The sequence below is a fragment of the Neofelis nebulosa genome, chromosome Y (assembly GCF_028018385.1).
Source record: "Neofelis nebulosa isolate mNeoNeb1 chromosome Y, mNeoNeb1.pri, whole genome shotgun sequence".
In the NCBI taxonomy this organism is placed as follows: domain Eukaryota; kingdom Metazoa; phylum Chordata; class Mammalia; order Carnivora; family Felidae; genus Neofelis; species Neofelis nebulosa.
Genome location: NC_080801.1, coordinates 1,135,436 through 1,141,984, shown reverse-complemented (window position 1 = coordinate 1,141,984; position 6,549 = coordinate 1,135,436).

The window sequence follows — 6,549 nt, the reverse complement described above, 5'->3', positions numbered from 1 at the left end:
TGGTGATCTGGGAGGGAAGGCCGTCATGGGGAGACGGGAGGCCAGCAGCCCCCGGCCCTTGCAAGATGGGTGGCCTTGAGTCCTGGAGCGACCTGGACACATATCTGTGCTGGTCTACTGCCACGGTCAGCTGGGTGGGTGCAGGCACACATAGGCAGAGCGTTTGGGTTAATCAGGGCAGGGTCTTCTGGGGACATAGGCCATGTGGGCAGAGGCCAAGGGGGTTGACTGCTCAGGAGGGATCAAGCTGCATGAGGAAGGAAGGCGTGGGACCCCAGACAGGCCCCCAGATCTGCATCTCAGAGACTCTCAGAAATGGCTGGAGTTTGGCTGTAAAATGACCAGAGCGGGTGAGTCGCTCTGATACGTGTCTAAATACATGTGGTGTTTTGAGAGTGCTGTGCTCGACGTGATTGTATGGAGGTGGTGTGTCTTCACCAGCCACAGGGTCAGGAGAGAGCCATAGGGATGGGTGACTGAGGCATGGAGGGTGAGGTTACTGGAAGAGAGAAGCCAGGAGCTATACCCAGTGTCTTCATAAATGCTGTGGCTTGAGCATGTTGAGGGCAGAGGTGGGCTGGCTACTGGGACAGACATCCATTTTCTGAGGTTACTTTTATGGGGAATTAGGATGTTGGCTGAAGGAGTTGGGGAGTGCTTGTATGTCCTTGTGTCTGAGGTGAACAGAGAGGATATGAGAGTCACAGAGCGACAGTGACAATGACGATGGTGCTACTCACTGTTCTTAGTCACTTAAAAGCTTGGGTTTGGTATGTTTTTCGTGACAACCTGAGGAGGAGGGCACTGTATTACCCACACGTTGCAGACAGTGAAACTCTGGCACAGAGGGTTTACATCACCGGCTTGAGATTGAATAGCTCATCAGAAATGGAACTAAGTCCACACCCCAGAGATCAGATTTCAGAGCCCATGTTCTCATGACTTGGCGTCCGTGCTGGACCCCCACCTGCCTACCGTGCCTGTGCACCCCTCTGAGGGAGGATGACAGCCAGGGAGCACCGAGCAGGTTGCCTAGCCACACGGCATCTCTGGTGGGCTCAGGGCTCAGGGCCACCGTCTGCAGAGCCAACTGCATCCAGCAGAACGGAACACAAGTGCCTGAGCCCAGTGTGCACTCAGCCACTACTTTGTTTCCCCTCCAACGTTCCACCGTACAAACTTCACACGTACGAAAGAGCTGACGGAATTTTACAGTGAAGGCCTGCATGAGATTCCTCCATGTAGGTTTTACTATTCTTGTTTTATCACAGCTTCATCCATCTCTCTATCCCCTCCAAGCATCAAACCATCATATGCTTTTTATGTATTTCGGAGTCACTTGTGGAAGTCAGTGCACATTTCCCTGGGTTCTTCAACATACGTGTCATAAACTAGAGTTTCGTATTGATTTAGATTTTTTTCTTTTAAGGTAAAATTTGCATAACACTAAACGCACACATTTTAAGTGAATCATCCCATTTCGCTCTGACAAATGCACGTGTATAAGTAACCCAGACTCCTGGCGAGACGCTGAACATCCCCCTCACCACAGAACGTTCCCTTCTGCCCATCTCCCATCACCTCCCGCTCCCTTCCCACTCCCCAGAAACAGTCGCTTGCTGGTTATTTTCCACCGTGGATTTTTTTGCCTGTTCTAGAACTTTGGATAAATGGTACCATACTGCGTGCTGTTTTCTGTAGACTTGTTTCACTTGGCATAATGATTTTCAGGATTCAGTCAGGTTATGTCCCTACTCTGTTCGATTAAGTTACTGAGCCACAGTCATTGTGTAGATAGACACACAGATTGTTTATCCATTCTCCCATTCACTGATGTCAAGATTATTTTTAGTTTTTGGCTCTGGTGAATAAAGCTATGGGGTTTGTAAGTCTTTTGTGGACACCTGTTTTTATTTTTCCTTGGGAAAACGCCTGGGCGGCAGAATTGCCAGGTCATGCTGTACATTTGTAGCTTCTTTAGAAACACTGACTAACAGTTGGGGCACCAGAGGGCTCAGTCGGTGACGCATCTGACTTGGGCTCAAGTCATGATCTCTCAGTTCTTGAGTTTGAGCCCCGCGTCGGGCTCTCTGCTGTTCAGGGCATAGCCGACTTTGGGTCCTCTGTCTCCATGTTTCTCTGTCCCTCCCCTGCTCATGTGCTCTCTCTCTCTCTCAAAATAAGTAAAATAAACTTTATATATAAATTTTATATATATAAACTTTATATATATATAAATATATGTTATATATTATAAATTATATATATTATAAATATATATAATTTATATTATTATATAAATATGTATATATATATTATATATAAATATATAAATATATTATATATATTATTATATATAATTAATATATATAATATATATTTATATTATATAATATATATATATAATTTATACATATAAACTTATATACTTATTTACTATATATAGTAAAGTTTATATAAAGTTTATAAAGCTTATAAAGTTTATATATAAACTTTATATATAAAGTTTGTATATAAAGTTTATATATAAAGTTTGTATATAAAGTATATAAAGTTTATATAAAGTTATATAACTTTATATAAAGTGATATAAAATAAAATTTATATAAAGTTTATTTTAAGAGAGAGAGAGAGAGAGAGAGAGAGAGAGAGAGAGAGAGAGATGGATGAAACACTGACCAACAACGTGTGAGAGTGCAGTCCTTCGACACACACATCGACATGCAATGTTGCCATTCTTTCAGTGGTAGTCATTTCGAGAGGGTGTGGTCTTTTCCCATTGCAGTTTCACGTGTACTATAGAGTGAGTGATTCACATCTCTGTACATGACTCCGTGCTCATCATAAGTTTACTCTCCATCCCCATCACCTGTCTCACCAATCCCATTCCCTGCATCCTCTCTGGTGACTGTCAGTTTGTTGTCTAAAGCTAAGAGTCTGGTTTTCTTGTTTGTCTCTTTTTTTCTTTGTTCGTTTTTTTCTTAAACTCCACATGAGTGGAATCATATGGTATTTGTCTTTCTCTGAGTGACTTCACTTAGCATTATACTTTCTAGCGCCATCCATGTTGTTGCAAATGGCAAGATTCCATTCTTTTTTATGGCTGAGTAAAGTTCCATTCTATGTGTATGTATATATAGCATATACACATATATCCATGTATACATATATGTACATAGACCAAGTCTTCTGTATCCACTCATCTATTGATGGACACTTGGTCTGCTTCTGTATCTTGGCTATTGTAAATGCTGCAATAAACATGTATCTTTTTCATTTTCTTTGGGTACATATCCAGCAGTAGAATTTACTAGATCATATGGTAGTTCTATTTTATTTTTATTTTTCTTTAATATTTATTTATTCTTGAGAGAGACAGAGAAAGAAACACAGAGTGTGAGCAGGGGCAGTGAGAGAGGGAGACACAGAATCCGAAGCAGCCTCCAGGCTCTGCGCTGTCTGCACAGAGCCCGATGTGGGGCTCGAACTCACAAACCTGAGCCAGTCAGACACTCAACCGACTGAGCTACCCAGGCACTCCATGGTAGTTCTACTTTTAATTGTTCAAGGAACCTCCATGCTGTTCGCCACAGTGGCTGCACCAGTTTGCATTCCCACCAATAGTGCACGAAGCTCTCTTTCCTCCATATCTTCACCAACACGTTACTTCTTGTGTTTTTCATAATAATAAGCCTTGAAGTCAGGTGACTTTCAATTTTGTTCTTATTTTTTGAGATTGCTTTGGTGATTCTAAATTATTCATATCTGCACACACATTTTTAAATAAGCTGGTCAGTGTCTCAGAAATTCTTCTAAATATGCTTGAAATCTTGTTGAATTTATAGATCAGTTTACAAAGAATTGATATCTTAACATTCTCAAGTCTTCCAAGGTACATGTGCATGGTATACATTTTCATTTATTTAGGACTTACTTCATTTCTGTCAGCTATATGTGAAAGCTATCAGTGCATATGTCATGTGGATTTCATCAAATTTATTTCTAATCATGTTTCTATTGTAAATGGAATATTGTGAGTTTGTTATTTAAAGTTTTAAACTTAATATTCTACTTGTTTGCTAAGTACAATGGATTTTATTTATTTATTTATTTATTTATTTATTTATTTATTTATTTATTTATTTATTTATTTATTTTTGTAGTGAGCTTGTATCCTGTGATTCTGCTAAATTGTCTTATTAGGTCTAATGGTTTGTTTGGGTTTGTTGTTGTTGTAGTTGTTGTTGTTGTTGTTGTTTTGTAGATTCCATAGGATTGTCTCTGAAGCAGTCTTTGTCCCACTCCCTGGCCCAACACTGCCATCTCATGTAGAGCAGAGTTGGCAGAAGTGGGTATGTCTGCCTTGCTCCTGATCTCAGGTGTGCTAGCCTTTCATAGCTCACAGGTATGATGTTAGCAGTAGGGTTTCTGAGATGCTCTTCAATAGATCAAGGAGACTCCTTTCTGTTTCTGACAGGTTGCTGACATTTCTGAATTGTAAATAAGCACTGAATTTTGTCAAAAGTTTTGTTCTTTATCGTACTGATAGGGTAAATTATGTTGACATTGGAATGTGAACATGTATTTGTGATCCAGGGATTTAGTTGTGACATGCCTCCCAGTTTGTGTATTTCTGCATTCAGGGTGTTCATGTTGGCCAAGAGTGTTAGTTCACGAGGGATATTGGTCTGTAATTTCCCTTGTTTATATCATCTTCGTCAATTTTTGATGTCAGGGCTGTGCTATCCTCATAACATGATTTGGAAATTAATATCCTCACATTATTATTTTCTATAAGAATTATGTACAAATTGTGCTATCTCTCCCTTAACCTTTTTCAAGTGTTTATTTATTTTTGAGACAGAGAGAGATAGACACACACGCACACACACACACACACACCCACACACACACACACACACACACACACATACACACAGAGTGCGAGCAGGGGAGGGGCAGAGAGAGAGGGAGACACAGAATCCAAAGCAGGCTCCAGGCTCTGAACTGTCAGCATAGAGCTCGACACGGGGCTCAAACTCACGAACCATGAGATCATGACCTGAGCTGAAGTCAGGCACTTACCTGACTGAGCCACCCGGGCACCCCTCTTCTTTAAATATTTGATGAAATTCACCAGTGAAACCATGTGGTCTTGAGGTTTTCTTTTCACACATGGTTTTGCTAACAAATTCAGTTCCTTTTAAAAGACAGAGATCTACCCAGAGTTTCTGCTGCATCTTGCCTCAATTGTGCTAAATTTGCATTTTCAGGGACTTTGTCCAATTCGTCTAAGCTTTCAGATTTGATTCATGCAATGTCACTTCCAGTATTCCGTATTTCCCGTGTACACTTGTAGAATACAAGTGAGGATGGCACTCCCTTTATCTCTGGTATCAGGAGTGTGTGTCTCTCTCTTTCTCTGTGGACCAGTTTAGGTAAGATGAGTTTTGTTCACCTTTTCAAAGAACCACATTTGGGCACTATGAAATGTCTCTATTGCTCATCTGGTTCCTGCGTCCTGGATTTTTATTGTTATCCTTATAATTCCTGTATTTGCCCAGCACTCTGTTTTCTGGGTATCCCCAGGTGGAAAATTTAGGTCATCAATTTTAGACCTTTCTTCTTTTCCAATATAAACATTTAAGGCTATCCATTTCCCTCAAGTACCACCTTATCTGATAGGTTGTATGTTTGTTTCCATTTGATTTTGAAATACTTCCTAATTTTTCCCTTGACCCATGGATTAATTAGAGGTGTGTTGTTAAATTTCCAAATACGGAATTGTGTTTTCTAGGAATCTTGTTATTGATTTTTAATTTAATTCCGTTGGAGTCAGAGAACATACTCAGTATATCTCAGTACTTTTAAGTTCACTGATACTTTATCTGTGACCCAGTGTGGGGTCTGTCTCGGGGAGCTCACTGCATGCCCTTGTAAAGGACATGCCTTCTGCGGTTGTTGAGTGTGGTGTTCTGTATGATCCATGAAGTCAAGGTGTTCGCTAATGCTGCTCGTATCTTCTAGTATGCATTTATGTATTTCGATGGTTTTGCAATTCCCAAACTGTGTCCAAACTGATGACCTCGGGTGTTGTAATGAACCCACAAGTGTACCCTGGCATATTTAAACATGCTGACGTCTGTCGGACTCTGTGTGCATTAGTGCTGGTGAGTCTTGGGGCAGATCTCCCAAATGTGGACATGGACCATTATGCAATATCAAAATCTCATATTCATCAATAACACCACTGACTTATTCAGAAAAATCATTCAGTATTGGGAAGCTGTAAAGTTCATGGAGAAAAATGGAAGTTTTCCAAATTCTTCACTTTTTCATTTGTTACATTTTTATTTATTTTTGAGAGAGAGAAAGAAACAGAATGTGAGTAGGGGAGGGGCAGAGAGAGGGAGACACAGAATCTGAAGCAGGCTCTAGGCTCTAAGCTGTCAGCACAGAGCCTGATGCAGGGCTTGAACTCATGAACCACGAGATCATGACCTGAGCCGAAGTTGGTCGCTTAACCAGCTGAGCTACCCAGGTGCCCCA